The following is a 27,776-nucleotide window of genomic DNA, read 5'->3' as shown; positions in this document are numbered from 1 at the left end:
AACACCAAGATAATAAACACAACAGTGGGTTAGATTAAGCTCATATGTTAAGGTTTAACTCACCCCACTGCCTCCAGATATTTCAGGACCCTGTGGAAGTGGAAAAGGAGAGTAATTCTAAACACAAAATGAAAATTGGTAGAGGAGAGGTAACAGACTGAGTGCACGATTTCTTAAGAAAACATCTTTAATTCTCATGTTTATACCTAATATCTTTATCAAACTCTGTGTTTTTAAGCTGGAAGCTTGGTGACATTTTTCCTCACCTATGTTCTTAGTTAATGGAAACTACTGTTAATGGTAACAGACTGAGTGCACGATTTCTTAAGAAAACATCTTTAATTCTCATGTTTATACCTAATATCTTTATCAAACTCTGTGTTTTTAAGCTGGAAGCTTGGTGACATTTTTCCTCACCTATGTTCTTAGTTAATGGAAACTACAAACTTCTAAACTGGACCTTATGATCTGTTATTTTATATGAATAGTGTCTATCCCATTTCTTTTTAATCAGGATTAGCAATTACAAAAGATCCAGGGGGTTAAATATGTTACTTTATATCACTCTATTTTTCCCACTATATCTTTTTTCCACTATAAGACCAGAATGAAGTGCGGTTAATGCACATAGACCAAGATGAACAAAATTTCTGGATGTTGCTGCAACTTCTCCATATGTTTTCTGAGAAATTCACAGCCGGACTTCAGGTTTCACAGAAAGCTATACAAGGAAGGGTCACTAGCTCAGGCAGCAGCAGTGAGATCCAGTCGAAGTACACTACTGTTTCAGCCCATAATTATAAATTATGCCCACATAAATCATATTCAGTCATTATTAAGATACATGCACACCACACCACGAAATGAGAGGAATGCTCTAGACCAGCGATGGCGAACTCATGCACGTGTGCCAAAGCTGGCACACAGAGCCCTCTTTGCGGCACGCAAGCCATAAGTCACACTCCCCTCTGCTGGTGTAATGGTCCAGAGGAGGGGTGCAATTACAACCATTACAGGATTAAAAGAAAGTTAAAACCCAAATAATACATCATTATAATATTTTAAAAGCTTAATTAGGCATAAAAATAAAATTCATAATAAGAACAATATTAAAAACAGAAGTAAAACACAGAATAAAATAAAAGCAAGGATGGAGAAGGCACTGCTAACACACTTCCCTTTTCAGTATACAGACATAAATGATGATTGAAAAACTGTATACAATACATCATATGAAGGAAGTGAGGGCAACCTATGGCATGATGCCCCTCATGTGGGCATCTGCTCTAAAGAAAATTGAAAGTTCATGAGTGACCAATTGCAGCTTATTACTGGGCTCCCATTTAATGTCACCCTTCCTCCTTACCTCTGCATTTAATAGAAATGCTTCCGTTTTCTCTGAAAGAACCTGAAGGCAGAAGAAAACAATAGCCAAGGAGTGCAGCCTCATTGTGTTGAGATGTCTATAACAGGGCACTCTGGTTTAGGAAGACCCTACCGTGATGTTGCTCCATTCTGCATTTCCTATATATACCCAATGGAGAGCATCAAATACTTCCTTCTCTTAGGTTAACCCTCCCTTTCATTTGCTTATTAATGCTCATATTTCATCCCTCTGTTCCCCTCCTCTGCTCTTATCTCTTACCTCCCTTCTTAATCCGCCCCGCCCCCCACGTTCTTGGCATTTATGAAGCCAAGGATACAGTGTGCTATAATCTGTCATTCACTTTTCAGGAAGATCCTTTTTGTGTTCTTATTAATCACATGTGCTTGTTGCTTACAGATTTATCTGAGGTCAGTTGTGACAAGGCAAGACGCCCTGAAACACTCGAAACTAAATTGAATCCTACGAGCTTTCACTGAGAGGTTTTTTTTAAAAACAATTTACAAAATAAGGTGAACAGAATTAAAGCTTTAGCCATAGAGATAATGTGAGTGGGTTTTAGCCCAAGGGGGGTTGTTTCTATCTTGACATCCTTCAGGGCCCTCATAGGCCCATATCATGAACAAATAACAGGCCTAGGTGGATCCCTTGCCTGCTTCGTAGGAGAGAGGCATAATTGAATTTAAGAGGCAAGAAATGGCAGACCGTTGGGAAAATGCAGACAAAGGAAGTTTTCCCCAGTGGAAGAACTGAAAGCAGCAGAGGCAGCAAGCCGGGTGGTGGTAGGAGAGAGGAAGCTGCGGGAGCCAGTGGAGGAGAGATGAAGGGGAGGGCTGGGTGGATATGGCAGTATGGCAGGCAGCTGAGCCCATTGTTTTGTCTGTCTTGTCAATGTCTGAGGACAGTTCCCCTCTCTGGAACACCCTGCCCTATTCTCTCCTTTAAAATTTGGAAAATGAGGAGAGAGAACCACCTGGGACTCAGGAAACGTAGAGGTAGACCAAAGGCAATGTAGACAAGAACTGGGAGAGACCCAAGGACCCAAACTGATTCCCACCCAGCTATGCTGCTGGTACAGACAGAGACAGTTTAAGAGGCTGTGCCAGATAAACCAGCACATTACCAAGGGCAGCTAGTTTTTGTACAAGCCCTCTTTTTGAACCATGTTGGACATTAGGGTTGGTGAGCTTGACCTTCTCCGTTGCCTCTGTAAGAACTTGTATTTGAAGAATTCACCTTCTTTTCCTTGTTGTCACAGTCAAAGAAAGACTGCAGCTGAAATGACAACATTTTTGCAGCAATGTGTATATAGTGTTGTACTGAACATGCTTCTTTGTGGAGCTGTAAGTTGCCTCTGACTTTCCTTGGACAGAATGGATTACACAGTGTCTTCTGTGGTCCTCATCTCCACAGAAGAGATGCACCCCAGATAATAATAAATTAGATTATAGAGAGCTCTATAATCTTTACTCATGTTTGTGTCTGTATATGTGCACAACAGGCAATACTATGCATGTAGACATAGGTACATATTGCACTCAGAGACACTGAATCACATGCATTTCCAATCTGATTTTATCCAAATTCTGAACTTGTTACTGAATTTTGAACTATTTGCAGAATTGCAGACTGATTATCTAGTAATCCTTTTAGCCTTTATTGGGTTTAGGGAGTAATATAATGAGGAAGATATCCCAGTTCTTTTAAGGAGCCACAATACCAATGCTCATTTGGCAGGCAAGGAAATTTGGCAGTTTGAAGTATTTGCAGAAAAAAGTTCAAGGTCCTGTTGAAATCATCCATTAATCTGATGCAATAAGTACAAATGTCTTTGTTGCCAGGTAGGTTCATTTGCCCTGCTTGCAAGTTATGAGATCTGTTGGAAGATAGAGGTGAAGAGGATGTACTGAGCAGAAAGGACAAGAAGTTCAGTGACTTCTATAATACATGAGTCAGTGGCAGGTCTTTGGCATGTTTCCTTTCTCCTGTTTACTGCTATCTATTATTCCTTAAATACAAAATGCTTAAATATAATATATTTGAAATTGTATAAAAATAAAAATAAATACACAGAAATATACCTAATTTCAAAATAAACATATAAGAATTCACAGATGAATAAATCTTACATGTGCCAGAAAATATGACATTTGTGATTCTTGCAATAAGTCAAATATTTCTTTATGCTCTATTTTACTTTGATATTATACAGCTTAACTCATGTATTATTATGAAACTTAAAACAATGAAATTATTGACGTCTACAAAGATGAAGTTTCATTTGCACTGATTTCCATAAAGCAAATTCCCGGGGAGGGTGAGTAGTGAGCAAATTGTTCATAAGCTGAAGTATAATGGGAGAAAGGGTGCAACATTTCTGGAGACTTTGAAGCCAGGGGTGGGGTGAAAGGGACACTTTGCCTCTGGTTATTTAGAACAATCAGAATGTTGCAGAAATATTGAACTGTATGCAATATTTGTGTTGTTATGAAATTTAAACAAATTTTGTTTCCTGCAAAAGTTAGACCTGATGCTCCTGGAGTTCCATACCTATCCTTCACAGATCTGCAATACAAGTTTACAAAGAAATAATTGCATTTTATAAATTTGACACTTATAACTGCTCACTGCAATGAGTGCAAAATTTAAGACTTCTGCACCAGACCAAAGAGAATGTGATACTTTGGGGCTTGATATTAGTTAACTATTATGTACCATGCTGTGACATTCTCTGTATGTACAGATTATGTGCCATCAGGTCACTTTTCACTTCCTATGAATTAATGGGTGAAATCCTGTTGCCAGAAGTTACACCACATAAGGCTGATGACATCATTAATAGGTCTGCTCAGGTCTTCCAAACTCAAGGCCATGGTTAACTAACTGAGTAAATCCATCTCATATTAAAAGAGAAACTAGAAGTCATCTAGCACCTCTAAAACTAACCTTCATTAGCAATCATTTTTTGCCCATAATGTAGTGCCACCTGCATATCTTAAATGATTTCTGTGTTTTCTTTCAAACTTTCCCTTTTCCGTCTGAATCTAATCCATCTTGCTGTAAAAACTGCATAGAAATTGAACAGATAGGGAGACAGAATACCACATTGTCTGACACTTCTACCAACTGGAAGTGGCATTTTGTTTCTCCATATTCTGTCCACACTGTAGTTACTTATCCAGAGTAGAGATTGTGTATCAAGGCAGGTAGACCTTGCAGAACATCTGTTTCATTTTAATTATTCCATTGCTGATCTACACAGTCAAAGACATCATTTTCTAAGAAACTATGCCAAGTAAATCTGTGCAAGCTCAACCCCCCCCCCCAATCAAGAGACAAAAGCATTGCAGCACCTTAGAGACAACCTGCTGTATTTTAATGTGAGCTTTTTTGGATCAAGTCCACTTCCTCAGACATAAGATATCATATTTAAATATGGCATCATGACCTGGTTGGGATAAAGATAATGGACAAAGTAACAGTGGTTTGTTTGTGATGGAATTGGTCCTCAGGATATGAATAATGTCACTTATCAGTTTACAAGGTAACAATAGCATATTTGCAAACTATCCAGAGAGTGGCAGACTATGTGGATCAATGTAGCATTTCACACTTGGTAATGATTTAAGAGCCCTTGATTGATATTCAGTTCTTTTAAAGGGCTCTTCAAGTGTAATTTTGCAATGTTTTCCCCCAAAACTGTGATCTTCAATTAATTCTAAGTCCAGATAAATCTGAAATGTTCTGAAACAAGGGTTTATGCGTTGCCACTTCTTTTGGTTCAGAAGGGCATTGTTGGCACAGGATGGCAGAGAATGGCATAGATTACATTAGCAGAGTAACAAGTAAACAGGTCCTTGATGTTGTATGGGATACTGTTGGGGCCTGCTAGAGAAGATGTGTAGACAGAGCTGTCACCTGGGTTTGTAGCAGTGTTTAGTTCCCATTTCTGTATCAATCTATTGCTTGAGACCAGGGGACTATCTGTGAGCAGCTATGGACCTGCCACCAAGGGCTTGAGAGAGCGAACTATTCTTGTCAAGAATGGGCTGAAGATTCTTTATGATGCCTCTAAGTAGTCTTAGTTGTGACCTGGGTATTTGTCTGTAGTTAGTTTGTTCTTTAGCCATATTGGATGGATAATACAGTCTCAGAAATGCCTTAGATCTTTGAGAATCTACAAAGCACAAATTGATTTTCTTCTTGATGTTTTAGTCCCTTAGATCTACATTTGAATGCAGATTCACATTTTATTGCAAATTCACATTTCTTTTATAATTTTCTTAGTGTTTGATTACATTGTCATACTTTTTAACCTGATAAAAATGTGTCCCTATATGTTTATTGACACTGGGTAATATTTGCAAGTGGAATATATTTTCATTCAGCTATTTTAATGTATCAGGACAAAAAAGCCCTTTATGTTTATCTTATTAACTATAAATCAATTTAAAAATCAGGGTCAGCATGTACAACAGTAGCAGCAAGATTGCTGCATTTAAAACAAATAAAGCTACTCATTAACAGAAGAGTAAAGAAACATTTCTGTGAGAATTCACCTCTCAAACTAATAAAACCACATCCCAGATTCAATATACATCCTGTTTTTACCCCCTTCCTCCTCTCCCTCTCTCCTTTATTCCTTCATCATTGTTTGAATCCTTTATCTACCTGGGCCCAAATTGCCTTTTTTGATGGCCCCTCCTGAGTATAGCACATTATGACAAGGCTTTCCTACCCTTATTCAAGATATCTGGATCTCTCCATCATTCCCCTCTGTGGCTATGCACCTGGCTGAAAAATATGGCCTGGGCTCCTGCCTGCACACCTTTGTTTACTCAAGATTTGTCCTTCTCTCTAGCCCCAGTATGCTCATGTCCTCTAGCAGCATCTCTCCTTTACTAGCTGCCTGCCTGCGAATGCATTTAGGTGCCCCCGTCATCTTAAGATACCCTCCCACTCAGACTATGCTCTCCATAAGCTGCCTTCCTATGCTGGTCATGTGAAGAGGTTTCAGATGTTTAAAATAAATTTGCTGGATTTAGTCTCTTAGAGATCTCGCTGAAGGGCAGACTGTGTGCTGCAGAAGAAATGTACAGGCCTAGTTTGTGACTCAGGCCCTATCCTGAAGGCACCTAGATGTCAGGAACAGGGGGGTCAAAGGGGGGAAAATCAGGAAAGGGGGCAAGAAGATGGCTCAGGTGCAGGCCTGGCACCCATACAGGGCAGTCAACTCCAGTTGCTTGGAAAACAGAATACAAGGACAAATTTCATTGTACTTACAACGCTTCTTTGGTCCTGAACAAATGGGTTAGTATGGAAATGCATGCATAATAGGTTGGCCATTGGCAATGTATTACCCTATGACCCTGGGATGCTCCTTATACAAAGATATGGTGCCCGGAGTTATATGAATCCCTGAATGCAATAGAGAATTGTCCCCAGAGGTGCTGGCCCCAACGCGTTATTCACCAGTGCAGAGTCATCTTCTGGTGAGCAACTAGGGAAGAAGGAACCAGGGCCAGTTATCCAGCTGGCTGGATAGCTCAGTGAGATAGGTATCTGGCCAAGAAGCCAGAATTCGGGATTTTGATTTGGCACGGTTTCTCCCCGGAGAAAAGTCAACCAGTGTAGCCTAGGGCAAACTATATACTGTAGTCCCAAAGTGTCAGAACTGACCTCATGGCACTCAGTTTTTGTCTTTTTGTAAATATTTCCGTGGAGCGATATGAGAATTGGTCAGTAGAGGGAACCAGAGAGTATTTCTCTGTATTTTTCTGACAATGCAATGCATTAACAACAGGTAAAAACAACAGGCAGCACAACAAATTACTTCTGAATGATCATGACAACGTGTCTCCCAAAATCCAATAAAGCCACCCCATGATCTCAGGAAAAAAACACCAAGAATTCGTGTTATATAGAATGAGGCATAATATTCAAGTATTGTGAAATAACAGCAAATAAAGAACCAGATAAATTCCCTTTGCATATCTTTTTGCTATCAGGTTTAATCAGATGATCGGTAGATGCAACTGTTTAATTCAGTGACCATGAAGTATCCCTCATGTACCAAATCACAGAGCAACAACAATGCATAAATAAGCTAAATAAGCATTTGAATTCTGGTAGAGAATATCCCTTTTCTGTTATGAAATCCAGGTTTCCAAGGATTGGTTGGTCATCATTCTCCAAGCATCTTCCTGCTGATCTTCCTGCTAGAAATAAGAAAGTATACATGTCAGGAGATTAAAGGAAGCAGGCATAAGGCATATATACATATACTTTACAGACATAGATTATATAGTGAATTGGCATGTCATAACACTGCTTCTCCCTCCATGGGCAGGATTTAATTGTTTATCCCAAACAGAGAAGGCACAATGAATGAAAGGATCTTGTCAAGTCAACACTTATGTCAGGCTTACATATAAATCTACTCCAACTGGAACTATTTTGCTGTGTGCCAGCAATGTCAGTTGGAGTCCAAATGAGAGGGCCAGGTGGCTGACTTCATGCACTTCCTGGGGGCAAACAAGAGGCAGGGCTAGACGGGCCAAATGTCTGGTCCAGAGGGGCTCTTCTTAGATTTTCCTTTTGCAATGAATGGAACATGGTTGAGATCACTGAGCAGGTTGCTTTGTGGACCTAGATCACACCACTGCAAAAAAATTGTAAGTACTGTATTCGCGAAGGTTTCACGGCTGGGATCTAATGGTTGTTGTGGGTTTTTCGGGCTCTTTGGCTGTGTTCTGAAGGTTGTTCTTCCTAACGTTTTGCCAGTCTCTGTGGCTGGCATCTTCAGAGGACAGCATTCTGTGCTCTGAAGATACCGGCCACTCTGAGCACAGAGTGCTGTCCTCTGAAGATGCCAGCCACAGAGTTTGGCAAAACGTTAGGAAGAACAACCTTCAGAACACGGCCAAAGAGCCTGAAAAACCCACAACAACCAATGTAAATGCTGTCTACGAAGACTAATTTCTTTACAACCAGAATAAAGGATTTTTACAGTAACTTACATGGTCTTGTCCAAAATGTGACCAATTTGGAACTGAAACTGAAACGTCCAACACAATTTTTTTCCCCAAAATCAGAAAACTTCCTGAGAGGTTGAAACTCACCTCAGTGCCCCTCCCTGTTTATCTTCATCTCACTTATCCCTGTGATCATCATCATCATCACCTTCATCATTATCAGTTGCAGCACTGCGATCATCATCATCTTTGCCATCATTTTTATCATTGTTGTCATCATTGTCATTGTCACCACCACCATCATCATCATGATTATGTGGATCATTGTCTACATCTTCTTTACTGTCCTGTAGAAGGAAAGGGCATGTGTGTTACTTGTATGTATGTATAGCCCTATTTAGCAGCCAAATAAAATTAATTTGAAAAGGTAGAGCAGTGAGACAGTTCTGGCCTATCCCAGTCCCTGTCACAGTCTCCATGTGGAGACAGTTTGTTTGAAGTAAGAGGAAAACTCTTGCTACATCTGGAATTTCTCCCCATGACTGGAGACATTGAAAAGCATAAGAGCAGCCCAAGACAGAAGACCATGTCTGCAGTTTCTTGGTGTGCTGTGTATTTCGCGGTGTGCTGTGTATTTCCAGGCTTTGACTGCTTTCTTAAAACTCTTCAAATTCATATGAAGCCCTTTTCTTGTCTTTGTTTACTTCACATGTCCGTTCTGGTCAACATTGATTCATCACTGTTTATTTTTCCTATTAATTTTTACTTCTAATTTTTTATATAATTGGAGTAAATACACAGCAGAGTTGATTTTTTTCAAAGATTTAGCACAAAATTTACTGGTTATTTCAAAAGCCACCTTCAAAAAAGAATAAAATAAAATAATCATTAAATTTATTCAAACAAATGAATGAAATAAAATAATCAGTATGCTCAGGTGAATTGACCCTTCTTGAAACAACAAAAGTATGTCACACTCACTAGTACAGATGGAACATAGCAGAAGATTCACATATGCCCCCAAAGCTGGAAAGCTAGTCATAACTCCAAAGAAATCTTTCAATGGGGCATAGGCAGTAACTAGGACAGTACTGGGAACTACCACTCTGAAGCCTATACACATTCCGACATATAAATAAAAATAGCAAAACTACTTAATCTGTTTCTCAGTTCTTCTTTCTAAATGAATTTAAAGGAGAAACGAGTGACTACTTGGCTTCCAAAGGGGAATTTACAGGATAACAAGGAAGGGCAGGAGAAGTTCCTTGAAACTGTGAGTTCCATTCTTGTAACTGAAACCAGTTCAAGGAAATGTCTCTCTTTCATGGCAAAACAATAAATTAATATGGACAATCATTTTAAAATAAAATCATAAATTCCTGCAAATTACCATCCAAAGTTATCATAATACAAACCTTAGCTAGATTTGCCCTGGAGTTCTCCAGTGCCAGGAGGCAGAAGAAGACCACACAAGCCAGGAACTGCAGCTTCATTGTCTCTGAGTATCTGAATCTTCACAGAAGCTTCTGTGTTGTCAGAAATGTGATTTTGGGCTTTCCAGTTCAGGTGCTCATTCTTATACTAAGTGTAGAGCCATAAAGGCTGAAGAACTTATCAAACTGGTCTATCTTGCATGCCAACCCTGACATTTTTGCCTGTTATCTACATCTAGTCTCCTTCTGAAGCCCCATTGCTTGTAGGGTTTTTCCCATTGTTATCCTTATCTTTTCCAATTATAATGTCTTAAGAAATACTACTTAAAAGAAGAACTCCTGTACATACTGTGACCCACAAGTTTATCTTCTTAAATCTATCTAAGGTTCCGGGTTCAATTGTACTGCAAGTAACAAGACAAGAAGTCTTTACATGGGCTCTTCATGTGCAAAATGGTTAGTGAATAAAAATATAATAATCTTAGAACTGCAGAGCTGGAAGGGACCTTATAGATCATCAAGTCCAGCCCCTGACACAGTGGGAAATTGACCTCCCAACCTTTGGCTTCATAGCCAGAGACCTAAACCACTGAGCTATTCAGCAGTTCTTAAATATTGGGGGGAGTTTTAAATGAAATACTTCCCATTAAAACAAGCAGCTATTCTGGCACCTATGATAACTTTGTTATCAAACAACTAATCACAACAATGATTGTTCAGGTCCTGATATTACATGGGTATGGAAAATAAGAAGAAACACATCTTGATAGAAAGTCCGCCATGAAAACCATCCTGCTCTTCTTTCCACCCATAACACACAAACATTTTCCTCAAAGGAACCATAGTATCTTCCTCTCTGGTGCCTCTCAGAGTCCAATCTTTCAAGGACTTAACATCCACATACATGTGTATCTTGTTTAATACCATTTTTTAAATTTTTGTTTTATACTCGGACTGTAAGCTGACCAAAGTAGATTCGTTGAATCTAGATGGGCAGGGTAAAAGCCGGAAAATAAATAAATAAATAAATAAATAAATAAATAAATAAATAAATAAATAAATACACCAAACAAAGTCCTTACAAGAAGGATTTGAATCCTGTGAAGGTGTCGTGTACCTAATGCTCTTAACACAGTGTTTCGCCAAAGGCAGATGGACCATTCATGAACCATATTTCCAAAGTAAACTGTGGACAGCTTGGACAGCTCCTTGAACAAAAAAGCAGGGGGGGGGTCCTGTCCCTGTGTCCCACTATACCAAATTAGACCCCAATGCATCCTAAATGGATTGTGCTTGTTGGGAGATGTAGGGTGAGAGCACTATCCACTGCTTCAGGACTAGGCTACAGAGGTCACACCAAGAGAATTCTCTGTTAAACACCCTGTATAATAAATATAAAGTCTGTCTGAAAGCAGAACTTCTGTGATTCTGCAAGGAACCAGGCCACAATCTTGAAACAGCAATGGCAGCAGTAATTTTGGAAAGCCTTTGATTCCCGATAACAGTCATACATTACTAAAATATTATCCTTTTTTCCCTTATATTTTTCTTAACAACTTCAAGTCAAGGAATTGGGATTTAACAGCCAGCATCTTGTTGGTGTTTTTGTAAGGGTTCCATAAATTGTCATGGCTCACTGCAGGTAACTGACAAGGTGTCAGGACTCAATCACAGTTGCGTGCCGATTGCGCAACCAAGATGGTCCCTAGCAACTCACCCATTAATTGCAATGTTCCATGGCAAGTAATGCAAATACTAAGAAGAGTGGCCATGTTAGTTCATCTCAGCATGCTGGCAAAAATATTGGGTGGCGGTGGCGGTGGTGGTTATTATAGCTCTTAAAAGACTACTAGATTTATTTCCATGTGAAGATTTGCAGATCAAAATCCACAGAGGCTCACAATGAAATACATTGTGTCTGAATTTGTATCTGAAGAATTTGAAAAATGCAAGACAGTTAAAAAGAGTTTAGGGGGTCAACATAATCCAAAAGCAAGTTGGCATTACATTATTTATTTATCTATTCCATTCTATTCTATGCCACCTTTCTGCCCACAGGGGACCAAAGGCAGTTTATAACAAAACCATGTAGTCATAACAAGTTAAAACTACCATACAACATGATATTTTAAAAAACAATGAAACATTAGATAAGATTAAGAAATAAATTTGAAACATTAATTTAAAGAACTGTATCTAAATTTCATAAACAGGGCATCCCCTAGACAATTATCACTTAAAAGCATGCCTGAAAAAAGGTCTTCACCTGAGGACAGGGGGGCAAGATGGAGGGGGCCAATCTGGCTTCTCCAGATAAGCAAAAAAGTGCATTCCAAAGCCTGGGAATAGCCACTGAGAAATTGTATTGCCTACAGTCAGGAGAATCAGAAAGGCCAGAATTCAGGGGAACCCAAGACAAATATGCATAGAAAGGTCATTTGTGGGCTTAATGAGGGTAAAGGAGGCCCAATGACTTGAGAATAAGTCCCATTACATTTTGTAAAAATAACATCTGAAGGAATGTTGAACTGCATAAATAGTTTTGTGTGCTGCCAAAATGATAGGCAAAAAAGAGGTTCAGAAATGACTTTTTTACAAGTAAAATTGTATTTAAAATAAAACACAACAAAGCAGACAAAACAGGAAACACCAAACCACCAGCCACTACAAACAGACAACAAACAACAACAAAAAACACTATTTACTCCAGTTGGTTTCCAGTGAGCACTGAGTACATAGAATAGCGAATTTTGCCCTAAACTCCTGTCTTTTTCCATGCCCAAAAATATATTAATTTCCAGCTTTGTTTTACATAGTCCCTTGGTTGTTCCCGCAGTGCTTCTGAAAGTGTATCTAGTTCTGCTATGTCCCATAACTTCTTTAGCAACTCCTTTGTCATTGGTATTTCTTCACTTTTCCATTTCTGGGCCCAGAGTAGGCTGGCTGCTGTGAGTAGGTACAAAGTGCCTTGTGCATTTCCAAGTACAGTATTGCCCTATAGCTGCTATTTCACCAAAGGAACGCTAAGGCACAAGTTCTCTAAATGCAGTAAATGGGCAGGACTCTCCCATCCACCATCTCTAGCATTGGCCAGAAGATTCTGTGTGTCCTAGTCAAAAAAAGGTAACAATAAGGCCCTCTGAGAGCTCAGAGGAGACCCAAGCCATCTCACATTGTGAGGTCAGTTCACTGTTTGAGAACTGATCTCACAATGTGTAAACAAACCTTTTAATATAAACAATGGCATGTTTTGTTTTGTTTTGTTTTATTCATAAAATACACGACAATCTACACCTTTGGTTGAGGGGAGTCCCCACCCCCCATGAGTTGAGGCCCAGGTCAAAATTACAGAATCATAACGATTTTGAAAAGACTGCTGTTTCTTCTAAGAAAATAAAATGCATCAATGCCTATTCAAGTAGATTGGCCTTCATTGGTGTCTTTCTTCTTACGGTTGTTTGTATCTGTTCAGAGTTTTCATTATTAGGCAAGTCACTTCTTTCCACTCAGTTCTTAGTTTCAGCCTTAGCGCCATTTGTTTTAACTCCTTGTTTGCAAGCTGTGCAGTCAAGAAAGAGAGTGAGGATGAATATCTAAGTCTCCACTGCTTGCCATGCACAACGCCATGAACAGTGGAGGGTAACTATCTGGAAGGAAAGTCTTTATGTATGTGCGTGTGACAGAGGTGTTCAATACTTCAAGTAGGCCACCATCCTCATGTGGCTATAAAGAATGGTACATATCATATACACCATAGAAGAGAACGAGCAATCATAGTGTAGTAACCTATTAAACCAATATGAGACTATGTTTCAACAATAACAACAAATTAAACACAAGTTGTGTGGTCCATGTGCGAAATCAAAAAAATAGAGTAAGTTTTATTATTAAATAAATAATACTCGTCGAGTATGGCATGGTCTACGACAAATCATGGGGCAGAGTAACAAAAACAGTCTGTGTAGCAGCAGTGATTTTTTGGCTGAGCAGATAAATCAATTTTTCAGCCGTTTTGAGGTGGAAACAGGAACAACCATTATTCCAGCACCTACTGTCCATAATACATCATTAGAATCTACCATCGACAGACAACCACTAGTACTGCAGATTTCAGATGTGAGACGCGCTTTCCAGAATATTAATATTCGAAAGGCAGCTGGACCAGATGGAATCATGGGACGAGTTGTTAGGGGCTGTGCTGCAGAATTAGCTGGAGTTTTTACGGATATTTTCAATCTATCCTTGTTGCAGTGTTCTGTCCCCACTTGCCTGAAGACATCTATTATAGTGCCAGTCCCGAAGCAGTCAGCTGTGGTATCTCCCAATGATTATAGACCAGTAGCTTTAATATCTGTTATTATGAAATGTTTTGAGTGATTGGTGCTGGATTACATTAAGGCTAGTCTTCCACCTTCTTTGGACCCATGGCAGTTTGCATACAGGAGAAATAGATCTACTGATGATGCTGTGTCCATTGTACTCCATACTGTATTGAGCCACTTAGAACAACAGGGAACTTATGCGAGGCTGTTGTTTGTGGATTATAGCTCTGCTTTTAATACCATTCTACCAAATAGGTTGTTTTTTAAAATGATCAACCTGGGATTACCTCAGAAGATCTGCGTCTGGATAAAGGACTTTCTGACAGATAGGCCACAGTCAGTTAGGATGGGATCTCACCATTCTTCTACCCTGGTACTAAGTACAGGAGCTCCCCAGGGCTGTGTGCTAAGTCCCTTCCTCTATTCCCTGTACACACATGATTGCACCCCACTGTATAACACCATTATTAAATTTGCGGATGATACGACAGTGATGGGGCTCATAAATAAGAACAATGAGTCTGCTTATAGAAAAGAAGTACAAAGGTTGATACTTTGGTGTAAAGAAAATCATCTCACACTTAACATTAAAAAACTAAAGAACTCATAATTGATTTTAGGAGGAAGAGAAATGTACATTTACCGCTGTACATAAATGGCGAGGAAGTGGAGAGAGTTGGTAGTTTTAAATTTCTGGGCACTTACATCTCAGAGGACCTCTCATGGACTATAAATGGAAACATGCTAGTGAAGAAGGTACAGAAGAGGCTGTATTTCCTGAGAATGCTTGGCAAGTTAAATTTATCTCAGCATTTACTTCTGTCATACTATCGTAGCACCATTGAGAGTGTCCTAACCTATGGCATTCTGGCATGGTTTGGGAGTAGCTCTGTAGCAGACAAAAAAGCTCTACAGAGAACCATTAAAATTGCCCAGAATATCATCGGGCTCCAGCTACCAACCCTGGATGACATCTTCACTGCTTATAACTTTTTTGAACTGTTGCCATCTGGCAGAAGATATAGAACAATTAAGACTCGGACCACACGTTTTCTGAATAGTTTTTATCCCAGAGCTATAATTGCACTTAATAATGAGCTTAAAGACCACCAGTAGTGAATAGTTAGTTGGACTGTGTTACTTGGTCTGCGGTATAGATGTTTGTATTTTTAGTGGGGGACTTTTAGTGGGTGGGGAGTGTTGGGGGATTTTTTTTAGTGGGTGGGGAGTGTTGGGGGATTTTTTTTAGTGGGTGGGGAGTGTTTGGGGAATTTTACGTGTGTGCATGTGTCAGGTCTCTGGATGTCTGTGAATTTCATTGTACAGTACTGTGTATATACTTACAATGACAATAAATAAATAAATAAATAAATAAATAAATAAATAAATAAATAAATAAATAAATAAATAAATAAATAAATAAATAAATAAATAAATAAAATATCTTAGATATATATTTTTTAAACTTTGATTTTTCCTTTTTTTCTCTACTCCCCATTCTACTCTACCTCACCCTAAACTCTGGAATTTCAAGCCTGATGAAGAATCTGGTGGGACTCAAAAGTTTCCCCATTTGTGATCTTTTCATGTCCCAACAAAGATACCATGCATAACAGGATGTGGGGATTTTTTATTCCAGTGACCTGTTCAGAACATATCCTTCAAGTATCATTGTAAGAGAAGGAGGAAGGGAACAAAACCAGAATTATTTAGCTCCACCTGCTGCTGACTTTTGTCTCTTTCCACTGGCCTTCTTTTCATACCAGCCCTGATCGGAAACAAATACTTTCAGTTTCCTGGATTCATGGAGGCTCTCCTTAATATTTTAGGGCCCTAAGAAAGAAGAAATCTAAAAAAATCTAGGGAAGTGTCCAGTAATATCGTAGGTCTTTTTTCCCCATCTACTTACTCTTCATGTGGAGAATCCTAAAAAAACAAATACATCTAGCATTTTAATCTTAACTTCCCTCCTCACGTGCAAAGCTTACACATGAAAACATGAAAGATAAGCCTTTAATTTTGATGTTATTTGTAGATATGTATCTGACTGAATTGTCGTTGTTTAGTTGTTAAGTCGTATCCAACTCTTCGTGACCCCATGGATCAGAGCACGCCAGGCCCTCCTGTCTTCCGCTGCCTCCCGGAGTTGGGTCAAATTCCTGTTGGTAGCTTCGCTGACACTGTCCAACCATCTCCTCCTCTGTCGTCCCCTTCTCCTCTTGCCTTCACACTTTCCCAACATCAGGGGCTTTTCCAGGGAGTCTTCTCTTCTCATGAGATGGCCAAAGTATTGGAGCCTCAGCTTCAGGATTGATTTCCTTCAGAATGGATAGGTTTGTTCTCCTTGCAGTCCAGGGGACTCTCAAGAGTCTCCTCCAGCACCACAATTCAGAAGCATCAATTCTTTGGCGGTCAGGCTTCTTTATGGTCCAGCTCTCACTTCCATACATTGCTACTGGAAAAACCATAGCTTTGACTATGCGGACTTTTGTCGGCAAGGTGGCGTCTCTGCTTTTTAAGATGCTGTCTAGGTTTGTCATCGCTTTCCTCCGAGGAAGCAGGCATCTTTTAATTTCGTGGCCGCTGTCACCATCTGCAGTGATCATGGAGACCAAGAAAGTAAAATCTGTCACTGCCTCCATATCTCCCCCTTCTATTTGCCAGGAGGTGATGGGACCAATGGCCATGAGCTTAGTTTTATTGATGTTGAGCTTCAGACCATCTGTCCGTCCGTCCATCCATCCAGAGTGAGGTCAAGAATGTAGAAAAAGATCCTGGCAAATCTTGTGTTGCTTCTGGAAAAAATTCTTGTTCACATGAGATTTCCTGGATTATAAATTTGATTATAATGCTGTTTTCATCTGTTTTATTTCTTAATGTTATTTATAGAAAACGTTGTGGTTTGGCAGTATTTTGGTGTAAACCACTAAGAGGTAAATAACTGAAATTATATTGGCTGTAAAATTCATATTCCTCAACTCACTCTGAAGGTGGGGGAAAATTGTATTTGAATCAATAGGTTAGGGAGGTGGAATGAATACTGTAAATAGAATCATAGAATAGTGAAACTGGAAGGGCCTACAAGGCCATCATGTCCAACCCCCTGCTCAATGCGGGAATACAAATCAATACAAATCAAAGGATACCTGCCAGGTGGTTGTGTAAGTTTCTCTTGCATGCCTCAAGGTAGTTGTTTCCACTGTTGTAATGCTCTAACAGTTAGGAAGTTTTTCCTGATATTCAGTAAAAATCTGGCTTCTTGTAACTTTAGCCCATTGTTGCGTGTCCTGCACTCTGGGATGACTGAGAACAGACCTTGCCCCTCCTCTGGGCAAGTGTTTGAAAAGTGTTATCATATCACCTCTCTGTCTTCTTTTCTCAAGGCTAAACATGCCCAATTCTTTCAGTCTTTCCTCATAGGGATTGGTTTCCACCCCCCTGACCATCTTTGTTGCCCTTCCTTGAACTTGTCCCAATTTGCCAGCATATGTCTTGAATTGTGGTGTTCAGAATTGGACACAATACTCAAGGTGAGGCCTGACCAGTGCTGAATAGAGGGGGACTAGCACCTTGTGGGATTTGGAAATTATACCTCTGGTAATAATAATAATAATAATAATTTATTGTCATTGTAAGTATATACACATACAACGAAATTCACAGACACCCAGAGACCAGACACATGCACACACATAAAATTCCCCAAACACTCCCCACCCACTAAAAGTCCCCCACTAAAAATACAAACATCTACACCGCAGGCCAAGTTACACAGTCCAACTAATTATTCACTATTGGTGGTCTTTAAGCTCATTATTAATTGCAATTATAGCTCTGGGATAAAAACTATTGAGAAAACGTGTGGTCCGAGTCTTAATTGTTCTATATCTTCTGCCAGATGGTAACAGTTCAAAAAAGTTATAAGCAGGATGGGAAGAGTCTCTCAGGATGCTATGTGATTTCCTTAGACAGCGGGATGTGAAGATGTCATCCAGGGTTGGTAGCTGGAGCCCGATGATATTCTGGGCAATTTTAATGGTTCTCTGTAGAGCTTTTTTGTCCGCTACAGAGCTACTCCCAAACCATGCCAGAATGCCATAGGTTAGGACACTCTCAATGGTGCTACGATAGTATGACAGAAGCAAATGCTGAGATAAATTTAACTTGCCGAGCATTCTCAGGAAATACAGCCTCTTCTGTGCCTTCTTCATTAGCATGTTGGCATTTATAGTCCATGAGAGGTCCTCTGAGATGTAAGTACCCAGAAATTTAAAACTACCAACTCTCTCCACTTCCTCACCGTTTATGTACAGTGGTAAATGTACATATCTCTTCCTCCTAAAATCAATTATGAGTTCTTTAGTTTTTTTGATGTTAAGTGTGAGATGATTTTCTTTACACCAAAGTATCAACCTTTGTACTTCCTTTCTATAAGCAGACTCATTGTTCTTATTTATGAGCCCCACCACTGTCGTATCATCCGCAAATTTAATAATTGCATTGGTGTTATACAGTGGGGTGCAATCATGTGTGTACAGGGAATAGAGGAAGGGACTTAGCACGCAGCCCTGGGGAGCTCCTGTACTTAGTACCAGGGTAGAAGAATGGTGAGATCCCATCCTTACTGACTGTGGCCTATCTGTCAGAAAATCCTTTATCCACATGCAAATCTCCTGAGGTAATCCCAGGTTGATCATTTTAAAAAACAACCTATTTGGTAGAATGGTATTAAAAGCAGAGCTATAATCCACAAACAACAGCCTCGCATAAGTTCCCTGATGTTCTAAGTGGCTCAATACAGTATGGAGTACAATGGACACAGCATCATCAGTAGATCTATTTTTCCTGTATGCAAATTGACATGGGTCCAAAGAAGGTGGAAGACTAGCCTTAATGTAATCCAGCACCAATCTCTCAAAACATTTCATAACAACAGATGTTAAAGCTACTGGTCTGTAATCATTGAGAGATACCACAGCTGACTGCTTGGGGACTGGCACTATAATAGATGTCTTCAGGCAAGTGGGGACTGAACACTGCAACAAGGATAGATTGAAAATATCCGTAAAAACTCCAGCTAATTCTGCAGCACAGCCCCTAATAACTCGTCCCATGATTCCATCTGGTCCAGCTGCCTTTCGAACATTAATATTCTGGAAAGCGCGTCTCACATCTGAAATCTGCAGTACTAGTGGTTGTCTGTTGATGGTAGATTCTAGTGATGTATTATAGACAGGAGGTGCTGTAATAATGGTTGTTCCTGTTTCCACCTCAAAACGGCTGAAAAATTGATTTAACTGCTCAGCCAAAAAATCACTGCTGCTACACAGACTGTTTTTGTTACTCTGACCAGTGATTTGTCTTAGGCCGTGCCACACTCGGCGAGTGTCAGAACTTTCAAGGTGTTGTTCAATTCTCTGGCTGTACATAGCTTTGGCATCCTTAATGCCCCTTTTCAGTTTAGCTCTAGCCTCTCTGTACTGTAGTTCATCACCAGAATGAAAAGCAGCATTTCTGGCTTTTAATAAAAGGCGCACTTCTCTATTTAGCCAAGGCTTGTTATTAGAAAACACTCGTACTTGTCTGGTAGTAGTAACAGCATTGATGCAGCTTTTGATATAAAACAGTACTGTTGAGGCATAAGTATCAACATTGTCCTCCTCAAACAGTGCCCAATCAGTGCTCCTAAAGCAATCTTGAAGTTGCTCAGATGCATCCACTGGCCACACTTTTATTTCTCTAATTGATGGTCTGATTCTTTTAACAAGAGGTCTGTATGATGGAATCAAAAAAAGAGATATATGATCTGACTGTCCCAAGCTAGGCAATGGCTTCGTCTTATATCCATGTATGATGTTACTATATACCTGATCCAAGGTATTTTCCCCTCTAGTGGGACAGTCCACGTACTGATAAAAGTTAGGGAGGACGGTCTTTAAATTGGCTTGATTGAAATCACCTGCTACCACCAGCACTCCATCTGGGTAGGCCTGCTGCTGTTTGCTGATAGCAGTTAACAAACAACTCAAAGCTGTGGTTGTGTTAGCATCAGGAGGTATATATACTGCTGTTATTATAATAACATTAAACTCACGAGGCAGGTAAAAGGGGCGGCATTTCACTGCCAAATACTCCAAATCAGGAGAACAGTGAATATCCAGTATTTTAACATCTGTGCTCCAATTATCGTTTGTGTAAACACAAACCCCTCCACCTCTGCTCTTCCCAGATTCAACAGATCTGTCTGCTCGATGTACTCTGCGTCCTTGTAGTTCAATTACCTCCCCTGGGATGGAAGAATCAAGCCATGTCTCTGTAAAGATCATAACGCAACAGTCTCGAATATTTTTCTGTAGGGAGATAGTAAGTTCCAGCTCCTCAATCTTGTTGGGTAGAGATCTAACATTTGAGACAAAAAGACTTGGCAATGCAGGCTTGTGAGGATTTTTGCCTAACCTCACTCGTAGACCGGCCCTGCAACCTCTTTTCTGCTTGCGTTTTCTCCGTGCTCTTTTCTTCCTGACAGGGAGAGCAGGGGGAGTAACCCCTGGATATGCAGGCTGTCTTAAAAGCTCAGCTGGGATGTTGTAAGTTGAGACCGTCGATTCAAAGTTGTAACCTTCTCTGCCAATAGATAATAATTCTTGTCGACTGTAAATTACTTGTGCCTGAGCATGTAGAGTCCGTAATAAGGGCCGATCTCTGGAATGCCTAGCCGCTGCAAGTGCTTGCGCCGCCATCTTGCAGCCTAAAATAGCATTTGCCTTTTTTGTAACCACATCACACTGTTGGCTCATATTCAGCTTGTGATCTATGACTATTCCAAGATCCTTCTTGCATGTAGTATTGTTGAGCCAGGTATCCCCCATCTTTTAACTGTGCATTTGGTTTCTTTTTCCAAGATGCAGTACTTTGCACTTACCCTTATTCAATTTCATTCTGTTGTTTTCAGCCAGTGCTCCAGCCTATCAAGATCATTTTGAATTTTATTCCACCCAATTTTGTGTTATCTGAAGATTTGACAAGTATTCCCTGTGCTCCCTGATCCAGGTCATTAATATAAATGTTGAAGAGCATTAGACCCAGGACTTAGCCTTGGGGTACACGCTAGCCATGTGACAATGGAAACTGTCAGCGCTGGCTCTACGGTTTGAAATTGGGATGAGCACCGCCCCCTAGAGTCGGACACGACTGGACTAAAAATGTCACGGGGAACCTTTACCTTACCCCACTTGTTACCTCCTCCCAGTTGGAAAAGGAGCTGTTAATAATTACCCTCTTGAGTATGATATTGTAGCCAATTGTGTATCCGCCTGACACTTGATCTTTCCAACCCACACCTAGATAGCTTGCTAATCAGGATATCATCGGGCACTTTGTCAAAAGCTTTGCTGAAGTCAAGATATATTAGAGAGGGATATACTAAGAAATATGGTCTCATGATTTAAACCACACAAAGTCAGTTTGATCCATTGCGTTCAGCCATGTCAAGTTGGGATTCTTCTCTTGCAGCATGTTATAAGCTTTCAGGCCTTGAGAAAGAACCTGACTTCTGATCTTTGGAGTATCCTTTAATTTCTGTGGCAACATTCTGTTTTATGTTCTTGATTATCAGTGATGACTTGATTAGATGTCTTGCTTTAGTTAATTATTTCTTCCCATTTGCCTGAATTAAAAAGCAACAGGCATTTTTCCAACAAAAGCCATCCAAGAAAAGGAAAGGAAAGGAACATTTTGCATGAGAAGTTAGTTTTCTAAGTATAGAGCATTTCTTGTTGTGATGAACAACATGCAAAAATGTGGTTTCCCTCTAATTCTTCATGTGATGTAGACTAGAGTTCAAGAACAATGGGGCCATGTGTTTCTCCTGACTATATGCTTCAGTTTCTAGTGACAATATTTACAAATATGGTGTCACACACTTCCTGTGCAATTGTACATTGTCTGCCCTCTGAATACACCAAGGGTGGGAGTGGAGGTTTTTAATACTATAAATCAAAATATATTTTGCAGTGATTTGATGTTTCTCTTATCACTGAATTTTCTGCAGTAAGAAAAAGGACTGGACACATGTTAGAAAACAAGTAGTTTCAAGTGGGAGACAACATGGTCTGGACAATAGCTTGGGAGGTTTATTTTTTATTATTTTTTTAGGACGACGAATGTAATTTCAGCCAGCATGTGACCTCTCCTTTAACATGATGGCCAATGCAGACAAAATGCAGTTACAAAACATATGACCAGCAGCCATGACAACTGGGGGATTTTTTTTGGGGGGTGCAACTCCAAAAAAGTAGCTATTCTAAGCTCCACTCTGAAATAGTCTATGAAGGTGATTACAGCCAAGTTGAGACAAAGAGAAAAATAGCAGGAAGTTGGAGGAAAGCAGGGCTAGAAGTAGCCCAAAATAAAATAAAATCCTCAGAGGAGTTTCAGAACACATACCTGTGCCTTGGCAAGAGAAACTTGCCAAGGCACAGGTATGTGTTCTGAAACACATACCTGGAGTGATGGCCATTTGCCTGAAGAAGGATAAAATAGGTGGGAGTGGTTAAGCTCCATGAGAGCTGCAAGGGATTATGGGACTGGTAGTTTCTCTGCTCAATAGGCTCTGTACAGAGCGCCTGTAAAAAAAAGGTAGCAATGCTTCGATGGGCAAAAGCCTGACCTGTGTTAAGATTTGCACGTGGTGTTATCATTCACAAGACCTCTTTCTAGTGTGCCATTCATAACTGTTATACTGAGAATACATCTTTCCATGACCGTTGTTTGCACTGGTACTAAAGACCTGATCCAGAAGCACACTCTGGGGGTGGCGGGGGGAGGCAGTCCTGTGCCTGCTTACCCAGCAGCATGTTCCATGCAGCTCTGTTGGACTCTGAGGAGACATGTTTAGGTTTGCAAATGTCTAGCTACAAAGCAAGTTCTTCCAGCAAATAAGTCAAAAATGGTGAATTTACCTAAAATATAGGGCCGCAGGAACAAGACAGTTGGGCCACCTGCCTGCAAGATCAGCTTTAATGAAAATACAGGCATGCAAAGCACAGCCACTGGTATTAATTTATTGTCCAGACTCTTGTTATCCTTTATGTTGTAAGCCGCCTAGAGTGGTCGAAATGACTAGATAGGCAGGGTATAAATACAATAAATAAATAAAAATAAATAAAATATTAATCATTGGTAGGTTTTTCCTTACTTTCCAAACTTAATCATTGTGGCGATCCCCCTTTGTGGCCTCTGTTTCCTTGGGCTCCACACAGGTAAACACCCCCTTTTCGCTGCCACCAGGTATTCTCTTAATACCACCTCAAGACCCACACAGAAACTGCCACCCCAAAAAGGTCATATACTTTAGGAAGCAGGGTTTATGATTGCTTAAGTATTCTTTTATTATTCTTCAACAGGAAATCATATGTGAATTGGAACACGTATTAATACTTTTAAGATCATGAAGTCAATCACTTTACTATCAATGTTATATCTCTCCTGTTATGCTTATGTGTTCATTTCTGTTTGTTACATGTGTTTTACTTTCAATATTCTCTCCTAAACCTCTTTAACCTATTCCTAAACCCTAACACTCTCTGTACATCTTCAGGTCCCTGACTCTTTCTACCTCTCCCTAACTCCAACTGTCTCTAACTGTCCTTCAACTCCTTCTAACTGTCACTTTAACTCCGCCCCTTCTGCTCTATCCTTGGCTTCTCCCCCTTAGCTGCTGTGACGGACAGGCAGGAATGACATCAACTTTTTGGATTCCGCCAAAATCATGATCTACTAAGAGTCATAAATAGTAGTGATGTGTAGGGATTTAGCTCGTCCACTGGAAAGCTAGCATTGAGGGGAGAACAGGAGCACCCCTGCAACGCTTCCAATGGTTTCATGCCTCCTCCCCCACACCTTTGTCATCTTTAAAATATTTAGAATTAAGTATGATTTCCTCCTTTATCAGTTATTTTCTATTCTGCTCTCTTTTGTTTTTGTTTTTGTTGTTGTTGTTGCCTGCCTATTTCATTTTAATTCAAAACTAGCACCGGTGCTCCTCCTTGCATAATTTAGGAGCCCTCAAATCTCTTGTGCTTCCCACTGCTTCTTCCTTCTCCTCTACCGAGACATACCTGTTCTTGGCTTGTCCTCCCATGTACCCAGCCAGTGACCCAGTCTTCCTCCCCACTCAGCTGTCGTGATTCTTTTTTCCTCCTCTTGAATTCCCAACAATTACCCTTTCTCTTTCTCTCCTCTTTCTTCTCTCTCCCACCTCACTTTTTCCCCTTTGCCGGTCTATCCTGAGGCTAATTCAGATTTTCACTCTGCTCACTCATCTCCCACCAGGCTGCAAGGTGTTTTCTCTTTCAACATTTGGAAGAGTTCTGTTGCTGTCATGTCCGGGATTATGGTTTTTACTCACCCGAGGATGATCAGGGAACTGGAAACCAAGCCCCATGAGGAAATGCTGAAAGATCTGAAAATGTTTAGCCTTGAGAAAAGGGGACTGAGGGCAGACATGATAGCACTTTTTAAATACTTGAAAGGCAGTTGTACTGAGGAGAAGCAGGATCTGTTCTCACTCATTCCAGACTGCAATACACATGATAAAAGGACCATGTTATAGGAAGCCAGATTTAGGCTGAATATAGAGAAAAACTTCTTAACTGTTAGAACTGTATGACATTGGAACCAGTTACCTTGGCAGGTGGTGAGTGCACCCATGTAGGAGTCATTCAAGAGAAAATTGGTCAATCTTGTGTCAGATCTGCCTTGACTTGGATTACAGCATTGAGCAGGGGGTTGGACCCCATGGCCTTGTACGCTCCTTCCCACTCAATTACTGTATCATACTTTGATTCTATGAATTCCACAATCACATGTATCACATTTTGCAGTGACAGGAAGTACATCATTATTAATGTTTTATTCCAGAGGTGTTAATACTAAATACGCTTATATTATTAATAATATATTGGGAGGCTTTGGGAATACCAGCTCCTTAAGAACATAAGAACGTATAAGAAGAGCCCTAATGGATTAGGCCAAGGGCCCATCTAGTCCAGCTCCTTGTATCTCACAGTGACCCCACCAGATGCCTCTGGCAGCACACCAGACAACTAGATACGTGTCTCCTGATACCGTCCCCTGCAGTTGGTATTTGGAGGCACCTCCCTTTTAAAACAAAATTATACATCCCCATCATGGTTTGTAACCTACAATGGACTTTTCCTCCAGGAATCTGTCCAATCCCCTTTTAAAGGCATCTAGGCCAGATGCCATCACTACATCCTGTGGCATGGATGTTCTACAGACTAACAACACGCTGGGTCAAGAAATACTTTATTTTGTCTGTTTTCACTCTCCCAACACTCAATTGGAAAGGATGTCCTCTGGTTCTGGTATTGCGTGAGAGGGAAAAGAGCTTCCCTCTATCCACTTCATTTATCTTCTGCATAATTTTATAATGTATTCCCCTTCTTGTGTCTGCAAGTGTGTGAGTTCAGCTGGCTGTGACTTGATTTCAGCATTTTGGTAAGGAAGCAATTTGTACGGGTATGCATAGCACACTATGTATGTACAAATGTTGACACGGGGAGTGATTTTGGAACTAGAAAACACAGTTTCTGAATCAGAAAGCACAGCCGGAACCCCGTATCTGCGGGGAATTGGTTACAAGCCTCCCACGGAAGCTGAAAACTGTGGATAACAGTGAACACTATCATAATAACTAGCATGGTAAAAGAGCACTATCCAAGAATATGTATTTTCACCTGAATCACCAGAACTGGTCAACCAAGGGAGCCAGAGACCATGCTATGCATTCTTCAACAATAACAATACCTAGTATGGTCTCGGACTCCCTGTAGTGGCCAGTTCGGGTAAATACATTGTGAAAATACCTATTTCTAGTTTTTTTCTTTTTCTTTTAATCATTTTCAAAATTTCAGACTATGGATAAGTGAAACTGTGGATACTGATCCAGCGGATACAGGGTTCCTACTCTCAGGGTCCAGCCTGAGAGAAACGGATGTCTACCCAACTGTCTGCAGAACTTTTGCAGTAATGTGCTCAATGCTGAAAGGGAGACAGAAAGGAAGCACTTTCTACAGTATTTAGAGACATTTTAATTGGAATCCTATTGGCACTTGCATAAAATATGAGTAATTTGCCATGGCTACCTGCAGCTGATTGATGAAGTGCTGGGGTACATCCTGGTTTCACCAATCAGGCACATGACCAGGCATGTGACCCAGACACCCCTTGGCACCTTACTCAAACCTTATGCAAGCACCAGTATGCAAGCACTTACGTATAAAAGGTGGCAGGCATCCATAACCAAAGGCCACCTAAGGCTAATGGTGGCACCAGGAATGGAGAATGTGACGGGAGCAACTTAGTTCAGAGGCTGGCAGCAAGTCTGCATGCAGGAAGTTTCGGGTTCAGTCCCTGACAGCCACGCTTCAAAGGGTGCTGGAAAAAGGAATTTACAGGAACAAATACCCCACTAAAAATAGTAAACAAAAGCAACACCAAAAACGCATTCAAAGCAATAAGGCACAACCATCCATTCAAGATCCCAACCCAGGCAGCCAGTCCATAAGGGAAAGCTTTTGTGGGTGAATCACATGACCAGAGGGATTGTTGACATCATCTTCAGGACTCAGCCAATCCCGAGGGTGCTGCTGCTGCTGCCTTGGGAACCCAACCCCTTTACTCCTGGGTCTTTGTGACCTCACAGGGGCCCCACCTCTCTGCTAGCAGATAAAGGGGGCTTGTTGGGCAGGGCAGGAGACCATAAGGGAGGCCAGTGGCCAGAGGGCAGTCTGGCAGAGGGAGTGGCAGCAGTTGGAGGGGACCCAATCCTTCTGCCCAAGGCAAGTTCTCTCCCGAAAGCAGAGGAACTTGCTAAGTAGGCTTGTGAGTTAACAGCTCGAGGCTGGCGGAGATCCATGGCTTGAAGCTGGCAAGAATATTTCCTGGCACAGCAGCTCATTCTCTGAGACCTGGCGAGCCTCATCTTCATCATCTGCACCATGAGCACTCCATGGACAGCTCCTTGCAGAGTACAAGTGGGGAGAAAATTTGCCACTTCAAAGAAGCTTACAGTCTACCCTCTCACAAAAGTGCCACAACCAAGGAAATGGAGATAGGCAATGATTTGGAGATGAGCATACGTTAAAATTCACGAGGATCCATGCCATGGATAGATGGCAAAAATACACTGGTACTGCAAAATCTGCTGTTTGAGGGCAGTGGCTGCCTCTAGTCCTAATCCCTTGCACCTCTCATGGAGCTTAGTTACTCCTACCCATTACTGTACTCATTTCTTCAGACCAATGACTATCATTCCAACGAGAGACCTCTTTAGATTAATGGCCATCACTAAAGAGAGAGATTTCTTCTACTGCTTTATTTTTTAATATTATCCATAGAAAGCCTTAGGATTTTATGATATCTTCAAGTTGTATTCATTATAAAATCTCTGTTTCTCAACTAATTCTGAAGTGGGGGAAATCTGTATTTAAATGAATAGGTGAGAGAGGTGTAATGAATACTGTAAACAGTTATACTAAGGATATGGTCTCATGATACAAACAACACGTAAAGTCAGTTTGATCCACTCAGTTCAGCCATGTCAGGTTGGGGTTCTTCTTCTTCTTCGGCAGCATGTTAT

At 40.5% G+C, this 27,776-nt stretch overlaps 1 long non-coding RNA gene across 1 annotated transcript; it reads right to left on the bottom strand.

Moving 5' to 3' along the window:
- Positions 1-1,458: 1,458 nt before the first annotated feature.
- Positions 1,459-26,954, bottom strand: LOC140707783 (uncharacterized). Its single transcript, XR_012087966.2, has 3 exons — positions 24,232-26,954; positions 8,506-8,705; positions 1,459-7,602 (listed from the first exon to the last, which is right to left on the bottom strand). It is a non-coding gene; the product is annotated as an uncharacterized LOC140707783 (long non-coding RNA).
- Positions 26,955-27,776: the final 822 nt, after the last annotated feature.

The sequence above is a fragment of the Pogona vitticeps genome, chromosome 5, assembly GCF_051106095.1.
Source record: "Pogona vitticeps strain Pit_001003342236 chromosome 5, PviZW2.1, whole genome shotgun sequence".
Taxonomy (NCBI): domain Eukaryota; kingdom Metazoa; phylum Chordata; class Lepidosauria; order Squamata; family Agamidae; genus Pogona; species Pogona vitticeps.
The sequence above is the reverse complement of the archived record's forward strand: the minus strand, read 5'-3'. Positions and strand labels throughout refer to the sequence as shown.